Source organism: Apostichopus japonicus, chromosome 23 (genome assembly GCF_037975245.1).
Source record: "Apostichopus japonicus isolate 1M-3 chromosome 23, ASM3797524v1, whole genome shotgun sequence".
NCBI lineage: Eukaryota > Metazoa > Echinodermata > Holothuroidea > Aspidochirotida > Stichopodidae > Apostichopus > Apostichopus japonicus.
In genome coordinates this window covers 11,489,851-11,503,638 of record NC_092583.1, presented here as the reverse complement: position 1 = coordinate 11,503,638, position 13,788 = coordinate 11,489,851, and the positions used below count along the sequence as shown (strand labels likewise).

General features: G+C 37.5%; 1 long non-coding RNA gene across 1 annotated transcript; it reads right to left on the bottom strand.

Annotated features, from left to right (window-relative positions):
* Nucleotides 1-1,202: 1,202 nt before the first annotated feature.
* LOC139965039 (uncharacterized) lies at nt 1,203-12,939 on the bottom strand. The gene is made up of 3 exons (XR_011792159.1): nt 12,320-12,939; nt 11,672-11,929; nt 1,203-3,366 (listed from the first exon to the last, which is right to left on the bottom strand). It is a non-coding gene; the product is annotated as an uncharacterized lncRNA (long non-coding RNA).
* Nucleotides 12,940-13,788: the final 849 nt, after the last annotated feature.

The window sequence follows — 13,788 nt, the reverse complement described above, 5'->3', positions numbered from 1 at the left end:
TCTTGGTCTTTATTGCACACGTGCATGGTAGGAATATTGAAACACTTTAGGGAGATGTAAACACGACCATCATCTTGTTCGGATATATGGTAGAGATGCCACACATGGACGATCTCTTTTTGTTTCACTATCAGTCAGTACATTGGCTGAAAATCTAAGAGTCTTTAGTTTCTTATTATTTTACCGCGTGGTCGAAATGCATATTTCTTTTCTCGAAAGTGATATATATATATATATATATATATATATATATTTATATATATATTATATATATATATATATATATATATATATATATATATATATATATATATATATATATATATATATATTTATAAATGAAAATCGTAATGAGTTGGAAAATCAAGAACATATATATATCAACAACAAATCAAGAACATATATTTATCAACATATATATATCAAGAACATATATATATATATATATATATATATATATATATATTTGAACAGAACGTTATGACACTCATGGCCAACCATGCAACGTTCATCTCCCAGACGTGAGAAAATACTCAATGGTTTTATGAAATGTAAACAAAAAATCAATGAAACATGTAGTACGACAAAGCCGAACGATGAACAGTAACTTGGGATATCAGTTACAGAGAAAAGGGGGCATATATAAAAACCTGTTTGATTACCATAATGGAGTTAGCTCTGGATGATGACTTGATAAACTATGTTATATAAGCAGACAGACAAATCCGATGAAAATCGTGTCACGGGTGACGCTAACATCTTTGTAGACACAGTAAGGGTCCAGATGGCACCGATAACAGCAGTCTTACACGGACAATAAAAAAAAATAATCATAAAAACTAGATTCTCTTGATTCATAGAGTATACCAATAATTGCTAACTCAATCGGATTTATCAATGCTGTTTTCAACATCTGTTATACCCTAATGGGATTACTGATTTTGATCTTACGGGCAGCGCCACACAGGTGTCTCCGAGGTTACCATGCCCTTTGTGTAAAATAAACAAGTAGCTAGTATTTCTAAGTTCAAGTTTGGAAAACATTTTAATGATTGATGACTGGAATCTGACCTTCGACCTAAAGTTGCGACAACTTACACGTTGTAACGACGTTGTAACTAACTGTAAATGAAATGTACTTGACATACGGCTTTGCATGTCCCACATATACACACACACACACACGCATACATATTTACATATATATATATATATATATATATATATATATATATATATATATATATATATATGTACTAAATTGATAAAGGACAACACTCCAGAAAAAGTCCACTTCACTACCAGTTTCGGCGTCCTTTTGAGACCCCATCAGGTGAAGGTAGGAATCGAACCCTGGACCTTTGTGATATATGATAGGTTAAGCTGTATTGAAAATTGATGAATGCGCAGTTAGTAATAGAATGTTGCGGTGACCAAATCTGTACGATTGGCTTAATCTGAAGTATCGTCAAAGTACGCGTATAAGTGTAGTGTGAAATAATATACCTGAATATCCATGCATCGCATTTTTCGCGACTGCTCTTCGTTTGAAGCCAGGCTCCTTACATGGGGCCGGAAAATACCCATCTCGGGAAGAGTAGCCTAATTGTTGTAATGCGCGTGCGAGGCCACAGTATTGGCATTACTGGCCAAGTGAACGATACCTTCATGACTGGACGTTGAAACTTAAAGTTTCATATAGTCTATTTACATTTGCAGTGTCAGAGGCTAACTGCGTAGCCAACTTATTCTGAGCCTGTCTCGGCGCTCACAAGCGCCCTCACCTTGTAGTACCTACATGACTTAACTCATGCTGGTGTGTTGTCCGCCCAAAATATAACACCGTGGACAACTTCTTAATATTGCAAGCAATCCACGCGTATTACAATACTGCGTAATTGAATGCAAAATGCAGTTCTATAGTATTGTCTTTGGGTTTCGTCTGATTGTTGTGGGCTACGATGAGCCCATATTCTAATAACAACAGTGACAAGCAAGAGTTGGCACATTTTTGCTTGTAGATCTTATGTAACTCATGACTCATAACTTCCAACTGAACCCTTAGCCTACTTAAAAGCCACATGTAACGTTAAACTGGTAACATTCTTGCAAAGATTAGAGGCGCAATGAAGGATAAAACCATAGAAGAAAAAAATCATCGTATTCACAATGATGATAGTTGGGAATTGTTAAGAAACCCAACTTCGAAACATGTTTCCAGCACTGTGCAACAATCTTCTGCCCACGGTACAACTACCATTGGTTTTTTAACGAAAATTGTACGTCATGTTGATTGCCTCATTGAGTGGGCTATAGTATTGTATTTACGGAGGAGGGATTTGTGACTGACCTCAACTTTTCCTGAATAGATTAAAGAGACTTGCTGGTATTTTTAACATATAGTGCAAAATAGTGTAACCTGACCTCGTCTTCGGATAGAAGCTCCTAACAACCTATCGAGATAATAATCTTCAATTTCAAGGTAAAATTGCCGTTGATCGTTATTAAAGATCAGTATATGATTGGGTTTCAGAAGAGACTTTTTCATACCAGCCTGCTTCTTGATTAAAGAACCTTCGAGAAGTCCAGTCACTTCCATAAACCAGTTCAACGATTCTATTCCCCTTATATAGCAGCTTTTTTGGGGGTTGATTTTTGATGAATTTTGTTTGGTCCTGTTTTGTCCTAAAATCTCATATCAGTGCTGGAGTTCATTAGTTTTGACTTGCTAAGTATCATAACAAAAAAATTCCATCGTTCTCTTGCACTGCTAAAAGTTTCCCCAGTCATTTTCCCGTTATTTTGTTACCTATGTAATTATTCATAAATGGCCGAAATTCTCTTGAAAATCCCATTCCTGCGAATTTCTATCAAAATGGAACTAGGGGCGTGGTCCCCTGGTAGTCTTGTTAAGACCCTAGTATGAACATCCTAGTGTACCGGTACCTTTCTTTTTCACAAAGCTATTTTCCCGTATCTATTTGCTGTACTGCCCAGAGAACGCCCGCAGCAACGCTTTCGATTGATACAAGTTTGTATCGGACAGATCCTCCGGCATGCATAATACAGTGGGCAAGCAGAAACGGACTCTGAGGCATATACAGTTGCACGCGAGAAAAAGAGTTATCATAAACGACTTGGGCAAGAATAATCCCCTGCTTGCATCCGTTTTGCAAGGTAGTGCAGTCTTCTGACTGGGCACCGAACAAACTAAGATGGCTATAAATGGATTCCCTCATTGCAAGTTATAAACATTAAATCATATAGCTCAGTTGTTAGAACACTTTAGCTTGTAAATCGACAGAAGGAGAAAGCAGGCTCGTATCCCGTTCTTGCCATAAATTTCTTTCTTCTTTTTCCAAAGTTCTATGAATAAAAAATATAAAAACCTGTCAGTTTATATATATGTGTTTAAATGTCAACCACTCTTTCCTGCCTGATTGGGATCTTGTGACTCATTGTTTATAATGATGGAATTATGGCCGACATGATGGAGCATCTACAGTAGTATAACATCGATATTGTTGTTCCGTCATTGTACGTACTTTTTAAGAGCCATGAATAATTTCCTTTCATAAACTCATTAACAAGTAATTCTTTGCTTGAAATACTTTGTTTGTTGAGAAGGCCAAGGGCATGTGCACAGCTTCAAAGTTAAAATGTCACGTATCGAAATAAGGAGCGTCGTATGACATATACCGGCCGGCAATGGGCGTGCACAAAGGTGTCTGTGTGTGTGTGGGAGTATGGGTGTGTGTGTGTGTGTGATGGAGTTGGGGGGGGGGGGGTTGCTCCCCATTTCCATCGTTATTCGGGGAAAGAACAATCAGTTTAGATATTTGTATTGTATCAAAATTCAAAAGTATTAATTAGCACAACCTTGCGTTTGAACCCAATTATAGACCTCATTTAAAGTCTTAATATGTCTCAGCCTGAATGCACATTTGACCTGTAAACTTTGATATTTTCTGGTTGAACCACGCCCTCTGCACTCCCATATATGATAGTCGCATTCAACGACCCCAAAACCAAACTCCCCACTACGGAAAAGATTTGATGAGCCTCCCCCCCCTTCCCCCCACCTTACCTAAATCAGTAGGGGAAATTCGGACGTTGCCGTTAGTCTTATGATCAGCCGTTTTACCGTTTAGACTATATACCTTGACGTGCCAATTCTTACATCATGATATATGTCTAAGTAAAATCAATTCTCCTTGAACATACAGTAATTAAAATGAAGTGAAAACCACCACGTTGAAGAGAAATTCTTATATAATCTTGAGCTCACATTTGTTGGAACTTGAAGTGACTTTCATACAATCCTATCTCGTTACCGAATCCTGAGATTTGTGACGGTGGACTATCGGATCATCATAAACATCTTTATCACGTGACTTAAAACATGATATAGTTGCCGGGAATGTTTCTCATTTTAAGATTGTTGAAGAGACTTGAAGTAACACCAAACAAATATCATAGCCTAATGTACATGCCTATAGTTTGAATGTTCTTATTATCTGCCATCGTTTCGTTTCCTATTTCTTGTTTTTCTTGTATTTTTTTTCAAACAAAATTGATGGAAGAAAGTGGGTGCGAAATCGATCAGATTCTTACGTCTGTTACACCGGCCTCGGCATTTCCGTCCTGAAGGAGTAAACTATAGCTGGTTAGCTAGTTGTAAAATAACAATTTTTGCTGGGATGTAAACTACACGGTATAAAAAGGATGATACAGTATAGATAAATGTACAGAAGCACGTCTATATATATCGAGACCTGGGAAGTATATGCGCGTCAACGAAGTATAGAACAATCTTTCCTGCGGAAACTTTACACGGGTTCAGGGTCGACCTTTGTTTTCCGGATTGTCATAATTACTGATTACGAAAACACATTTCTATTCCTTTCACCATATCTCTCTAAAACTCAATTATTGTTTTGTCCCCAACAAAACTCAAGAAAAGGAGTGGAGAGAGAGAGGTGGAGAGAGAGGTGGAGAGCGTATGGCAAGCCGTTTTAACATTTACCTCGCAATTCGACTTAAGTCGAATACATTTCACTTAAGTGGAATTCAATTTCACTTAAGCAGAATACTATTTAACTTAAGTGGAATTCTATTTCACTTAAGTGGAATACCATTCCACTTAAGCTTAATTGTATTTTACTTAAGCTCAATTCATCAACTTGTCACTGCATTTTACTTAAGCTAAATTCTATTTCACTTAAGTGAAATTGCATTCCACTTGAGTGGAATTGTATTCCGCTTAAGTGGAAATGCATTTCACTTAAGTGGAATTGTATTCCACTTAAGTGGAATACAATTCCACTTAAGTGGAATGTCCTGTCTATTTCACTTCAGTGGAATACAATTCCACTTAAGTGGAAATGAATTCCACTTAAGTGAAATGTGATTGGATAGTCTATTTCACTTAAGTGGAATGTGATTGGCTAGTCTATTCCACTTAAGTGGAATGTGATTGGCTAGTACATTCAACGCCAAACTTTGCCCATGCCTTTGCGCGCCATTATAAACAACTTGCCTCGATACGTGTACGTACGTACGTGGTGTCGATATGTGCACAATGAATATCGGCTGTCCATCGGGATGCAGCTAGCACTTAACATCCGTGCAAGGTGTGTATGTACGTACCTGACCTGGTACCTGACGAATACCATTACCAAAATAAAGCCATGGCAAGTACATTACAAGTGGTTGGAGTTACAGCCGAAAACGCATTGACAAGGGCAAGATAACGTAATACTTTTTGTGGATTTCGGGTTTTGGATGGAATCTTTTATTTCGTCAAAAGTTTCATTATCTAGCAAGTTACGAATTCTGCCTATGTTACTTTAACAAGATGTAAGTCGCCTCTGTTGTGCATCATACTGATTGTTCCCCTGTGCAAGTGAGGAAACAACACTTCGAATTGTGTCTCTAACAACAACAATTATTTGATCGCATTCCAGCAATGTTAGGTGTGAATGATTAGCCATAGCCTTGATGGACACGTGCAACGAGGATCGACTACATCATCATATGTGATGAGCAATTGAATGCGTTACGACGAACATTAACCTAAATTGTATTTATATATATGCCACATATCAACAATTCCACTTAAGTGGAATTGTATTTTACTTAAGCAGAATAGAATTCCACTTAAGTGAAATTGACGCCCAAAAGATATGATTCCACTTAAGTGAAATTGTATTCCACTTAAGTGGAATACAGTTCCATTTAAGTGGAAATGCATTCCACTTAAGTGGAATTGTATTTCACTTTAGTGGAATACAATTTCACTTAAGTGGAATTGTATTCCACTTAAGTGAAATAGATGGGCTATTTAGCTTAAGTGGAATTGTATTCCACTTAAGAGGAAATGCATTCCACTTAAGTAAAATTGTATTCCACTTAAGTGGAATGCATTTCCACTTAAGTGAAATAAAATTCCACTTAAGTGAACTAGAAATGTCCATTTCCACTTAAGTGAAATTGAATTCCACTTAAGTGGAATACATTTTACTTAAGTGGAATAACATTTCACTTAAGTAGAATGTATTCCACTTAAGTGAAATGTATTCGACTTAAGTCGAATTGCGAGGTAAGTGTTAAAACGGCTTGCCATAAGAGCGAGCGAAGTGAAACGAAGAGTAAATTTGTACAAGGCCATTGTTAGTAGCTTGAGGTGCGACAGACTGGTGTTAATTATGCAGCAATATATAAGAAATAAATAGAAAAAGTGTGCAAAGAGGTTGAAATCGAATGACCTTACGCCCCCCCCCCCCCCCAAAAAAATGATATGGTGTACACCGCTAAATACTATTGCTGCTATCTGTTTAAAATGATGCAGTTGTACTTTTATAACATTTTCAAATTGTGAGAAATGTCCCCTTTAAACAGCCAAGTTCATCAAATAAAGTGACCGAAGTATGTAGTCTAATATACAGACGATTAGGTCAGATCGGGTTCAACACAAAACGGAAAACGTTAGCCTTTCCCATAACTTCAAATGACATATTTACATGTACCCATGTAAACATTGTGCAAATTTGTCAAGGACAAAAGGTGTTGAATGTCATCCAATTTAGGCTCCTGTGTTGTTAATATGAAGTTAATATAACTTGGCTTTGTTGAGATATTATAGAATTTACATTAACGCGGCCTATATAACTGAGCCGGGAGCTGACGTCATCACCGATTGAGCCTTAAAGGGGAATTCCAGAGATTTAGTATTTTTTAAATGTGAGAATATCTTTGAATACCAGAACATCCGTAGAAACATGACTTGAATAAACACATCTTTCTTTGTTCTTTATTAGCCATAACGTTTAATCTTTTAAGATATATATATATATATATATATATATATATATATATATATATATATATATATATATATATATATATATCAATGTAAAGTGAGCTCGTGAGGAGGTCGTTCAGTAATTGACCCCAAAATCATGTTTCATGCATGCTAAAACATTTTTAGAAGTTTTTTGTTTGTTTTCAAAAGTAACCCTTCGTCGAAGTTTCTCGAATCCCACAATAATTTACTTCCAGACATTTTTGGATGGGTTCGGTTAGACAATGCAGTAGATGTATCAATAACGACGAGTACCTTTGAAGGGTGTATGTTTTGAAGTAAAAAAACGCTTTTTTGAAGTCGGAACTTGAGTGACCATATTAGTTCAATTTCATTAAAGCATCTTTGAAGCCATACTATCGGCCTTAAACTGAACTGTGAGAAGAACTTGCCCAACAACTGCTCGTCGAATTTGCTAATGATCCGCAAGCAATAAAGCGACAAGACATCATTTGGGTCAAACGTTTAGTTGATGCTACTTTCAGGGAAACTGAAAGGTTAAAGGTCAAAGGTTAAGTTTTTATTCATAGGCCTACTTGCGTCGGATCGATGAGGAGGCCAACAGTGGTAGTGTATAATTTTTCATACGCCGGCGGATGGAATCATTGCAGTGAAAAATATGGGGGTAATCTCCCGCATATCTCGTCCCCCTGTCCCCTCCCCCCCCCTGTCCTCTTCCACATCAACGCTGTCGTGGCCCCGATTTTTATACTTCTATGAGGGAGCTGCTACTCTTACAGTTAGAGTATATCAGCTCCCTGCTTCTATCAAGAAAAGTGGTTGCAACTTATCAACGCTGGCAATAAAGGTATTTTCAATGTAAGAAATCAAGTTTAAACGTTATTTAACCCTCACGACAACAGTTTAGGTCTATATATATATATATATATATATATATATATACGATAACCTGTTAGTTCCCCTCTTGCTTGCATCAAGTTATCGGCTTTTGCCCTTCAAATATATCTAATATACCACTGCATGATTTCAGAAATTAAGATCTTAAAATTATTTCCTATCTTTCGCCAACTTCCGTCCCCATGTCGACCCCCCCCCCCGCCCCCACCTCCACGACCAACTCGCTACGTGTTTGCTGTATATGACAACCGAAAATCATACTCGCTCTGTCTACGATTGTGTGAACCTCCACGAAGCCTTCCTTTTCTCTCGTAATTCACAACGAATTCTCCAGGGGCATATAAAATAGCCTTATACAAGAAAAGGTTTACATGCATGGATTATGAATCAGCACATGTTGGATTAGTTTATAAGTTGAACCCCAACCATTGATTGCGTCATAATCGTGGCATAAGTTAACTTGAAATTGTGATACTTTTGTGAGATGCAAAGAGGTTATCCAGATTGGAAAGAAATATATCGCTTAATGGTTCATAAAGCAATCACTATATGTAAATGTCGTGTTGTGTAAAAAGGTCAAAGGCCAACTATACATTATGTTAGATCAAATAATATGTTGAGGGAATAAAACACCTGGATTTTGCATAACGCACGATTTGTTATAGCGTAAAACAAATTGACATTTTATCGAAAACCAGATCCAGGAAGTACGCGTTGTACACTTTAATCGCCAAATTATAATCAAATTTTAGGTTAAAGTGGAACAAATACAGTTCCTGTTGCATTGTATCCTACAATTGGATGAATATATTTGCTTTAATTTTTTTTTCTCTTTTTGTTTTTGTTTGGTAATTGTAATTGTCTTCATTTTAAAGGGACATTCCGGAGTGCAAGTTATGTTTCTATATATCCAATCCGGTTTTCAAGATAATCAGCTTTCAAATATGTTAAATTTTTGGAATGTTGCTTTAACCGCTTCTCTAATGATAATTCTAATACCTCAACTACACCGTACCCACCTAATTTAAACCACAGGGCACCCTGGCTGCCATTCATACACCATTTATCGTTCAGAAATATATATAATACATTGTACACATAACATCCTTATATATACTTTCAAGTGTTGCTAGATTGAGAAATATATATATATATATATATATATATATATATATATATTCATTTGCCTTTGTCGTTTACCTCCATTGCATATATATATATATATATATATATATATATATATATATATTGCAAAATTACATTGTGCCTATACAACCACCCTAAAATATATCACTCGCAATTGACGAATCTAGGACGCAGCCTATAGTTAGGTTCATCACCACACGAGCATAAGTTAACGTAAATTAATAGGGAAGTCGTATCAGAATTGTATGACCTTTTATACAATGTATTACAATTTTGTCACGGACAAATGAATTTTTGAATGTCTTCCCCAGTTGAGAGTGATCTCCTTGTTTTATATTTTTAAAGGAATACTTTATGAGAAAAAAAACTGAACAGACGTTAATATACAATGTTTGCATTTAATGAATCGAGACTAGAGGGAGGGGTTTATACGTCATAACATATAAAATATATAAAAAAAAGTTTTCTCTTTACTTTTAAGGAACATTTCGGACTGTCTGTTAACATATCTCACAGGTGAATATTTTAAAGAAAGTATGTTCTTTCAAGTGTTCGTCTTCTGTATGACTATTAATAATTTGCGTTATATCAACATTAAACGTCTGAAGACTCGCCCCAAACCGCGTGCCGCGCTCTGAAAAAGTTAACTTTCCGTGGCTTGCAAATGACGTCTTCTTGTCGCTACAAAATGAGACAGTAATGAAACGTGATACCTTGTTATCTTTTATCTAGACCTGAGATGTCCACGCTGCTACGTACACTGTGTTGTGGGTATTGACCGTAGCTGTATGTATTGACTGTACACTAGTGTGTAATTACCGACGGTAGCAAGCTGTGTGTATTTTCTGGGATCGATGGTGGTGTTTAACACTTCTGTTACACCTCGTTCGAAACTAGGTCAGATTACCGGCATGAGACGTTTCTTTGTGCGCGAGTCTTCACACCCTCTAAAGCAGCGAGCTGGATGAAGTCATTTTCCATAAAACCTTAATGGTTTCTGTCCATATTGTATTTCTATAACTATGTTATTTTTGGCTAAGAAATGAACCTTTAAACCATTGAGAATCATCAAACTGATCTACATAGTCTAAATACGGCACAGACCATAAGGTCAGTCCTCCCCCACCCCAGATGCAACAGAACCCCCACCCCCAATAAAAAACCCGGGAAAATAAGCTTTCTTCTAAATATACAAAATTAGAGAAAGAAGAATAAAGTAGGGTTCCCGATGTCCCATGAGCCCGAATTGGCACTCCACATCTTTGTTAGTAATACGAATGAAGTTAATGTGAATGATTATGATTCGATTTTAAGTTTTATTTTATCGCGTAGGATATATATTTAATTTCGTTCGCTATTGTGATTTTTGTCAGCAACCCAGGCTCAGTAAAAACTCTCACATGAAGCCAACTTTGAGCAATTTTTCAACTAGGTCAACTTGAATGTATAAGTTGACTTCTGATATCCACAAATAGTACAGCCAACGTGACTGAGAGCGGATAACGCGGCCGACTATAGACAGAAGAGTTTAATAAGCTTCATAATTCAACAAGTACTACAGCAATGGGCGGTTTTTGTTCCTTATAAAGGGTCTTACCTTTACCTATAGTCTTTGTCAGTGGTGCCAAGCTTCTGCGGTGATGTTTCCCCCAATTCCGGTTTTTCCACATAATTGCCAATATACTGCTAGGCCATAGACATAAATACCATGTAACTTCAAGGGGTGGGTGTGTATAATCGTGTTTGCGAAGGCGGAGATTGATCATAATCATAGTTGACCCTGCTGTTTGACTTGCATATGTCATGTACATTCCAACGGATGAGAGGTGAACGATGAATACTGCATTATGGCGGCCGTGGTGTTGGTTCCAGAGGGGGGGGGGGGGGGTGGAGGACCTTGACGTGAACAAGTCACAAAGTGAGTTGGAGCTTGCTGCCATTTAGAGGGACAAAATCCTACCTTACTTTTCAAAGTATTTTGTTTTTACCAACAGGAATATAACCCTTTCTCAGAAGTGAAACTATATACACTGACAGGCTGACCGATAATTTGGTCCGTACGTGATGGGGGTGGTGTACACGATATGATATGTCGACGTCAACCTTGACTAACAAGTGGACGGCATTTCGACTGAAAATGCATAGAAAATGTAATACACTTCAATGGTGGTTTCTTTCTTTGCTTGGACAGTAACATCCTTACAGACAGTGGCGGCATAATGCAATTTGGGGACCAGAGGCACCGTATGTCTCCCCCTCCCCCGTCCCTTCCCCAGATACAGATAGAAAGTTTACATGTCTTACCTGGGGGTGTTGACGCAGGCGCATTAAACCCTGGAGACCCTGCGTGTTGATCTTAGGGGGTTCTAGGCACTACTGACCTTATCTGCTCATTTGGAGTCATCCCGCACTGGACTCACAGTAGTAAAGTTCAAGACCTCAGAGCCAAGGAGAACAAAATATTTCTGCTTACTCTTTATACCATTTTCAATGCTGTTTGTAAGCCGATCAGTGCCGTACGGTGACAATGCGGGTATTTCTGACTAATCCTCTCTTTTGTATCTAATCGATAAGAAGTTTACAGGTGTACATTATTATGTCAGAACAAACCAATACAAACATACAGAAATGACATAAAAGACAATGCTTGAAACATTGTGCATAACTATTATTGTCTTCATATACGGAAAGTCCAAACGAATTGGGAATACGGAAATAGAACTATTTTTCTCAATAAAATATATTAACATGAAATTTGAAATTCCCTCATGTAAGGCAACAAACGAAGTTAAAACTGACATATACATGCCATTGAACAAATTTCAGTCGAATTCTCACTCGACGGTGAAAATTTCACGGGGAGAAATGACGTCACATAAAATGACGTGACGTCAGTTGCATAAGAGGTCAACTCAGTGGGCAATATAAATTGAGATAGAGAGAGATACATACCCGCTGTTAATCAAGCCTTCCCTGCAGGGTATTCCTTGTGGTCTGCCTGGAGACAATTGCCATGGGCATAATTTATCGAACTTTTTATTCTCCAACCTTCGTGACATTTTCTACTCCGGGAATGTCTACATAAAACGTCTGCTTTCACTCAGAATTTTATTAGTTAATTTTCGTGTACTTTAATCTGATTTATCCATCGTTTCACATTGTTAACTGATACGACCCAATTGTCTTGTTAATGACTGTTTGACCTAATGGAGGTGATATGTCCCACTCCGGGGTGTCTATTTGTGCAGCTGCAGAAATCCGCCACAGTACGATATAGTCTACGTCATATTTTGGGCGCCTGACTCCCGCCCGTCGGAGACCGCGGAGAACAGAAGTTTATAATGAGCAAATTAGACAATGGAGGCGAAAACAGCTCATTGATTCGACTGAAAACATAGGGCCTACCATGTACACCGACGTCTGAAGAAATACGCAAATGTTCTGGTTGACCCTAAATTAAGTAAACCAAAGAAAGAAAAAACGGATAGTAAGGTTTCCCTATAGTTTGAGTTCGAGTTCAAGTTTTAGTTTGACTAATATACTCGGTTGGTTGGGAAAATCTGTCGAAACAATTCGAGAAGCCGCTGCTGTAATGATGGACACATTATTCGCTGCCATGGTAAATACTTCGGCATGGCTAGACGATAACTTGTCAATGTCTACAAAATCACCCCACCACCACCACAACCGCCAACCCCACCACCACCACCACCGCCAACCCCACCACCACCACCATCCCCAAACCTATGATCATTTAGCGTTATATTGTCTAGACTTCTATAGCTTCAATTTCATACCACTTCAGTCGGTACTGTCAATCTTCCAAAACTATGTAGCCCCCCGGCATATTTTGGAATTTACTATTATACCACAGAATGAATGGATCCTTATTATTATAAACCATTGTGGAGGTTAATTGGTGTTTTATTTTTCCTCATTGAGTGGCATGTTTTTAGAAATAAGCTGACCTCTGCTAACCTCTGTCAAACCATTCAGGGAACTCTATGCAGCTCCCTGTATTAATAATGCATGCCAGATTGAAGCGATATATTCGAAAATCCCAGTTCAAAACTGGTATATCTCGGTGATAGTTAATCAGTGTATTTTTATATTTCTTTATTTCTATATGATTATCGCTGACATGTGACATTTAAAGATGTTTTAAGGGTTTGATCACGATGCATTGTGAGACGTTTTCCCCCGCCACACGTGCAATGCCTCTAAGGTCACATAGTGTGCAATGAAGACTAAAAATGCTTGAGTTTGTTTTCAACCTTTCCAAGTTAATTGTTTCGTTTTGTAATAATTACAAGGTGACAGTAATCAGCCTTAAAAAAATGAGAGCTATGATATCTGTAAAACGTATTAAAGATAAATAAATAAAAGCAACATTTTAACCGTATACTAACCCGCAACGACAT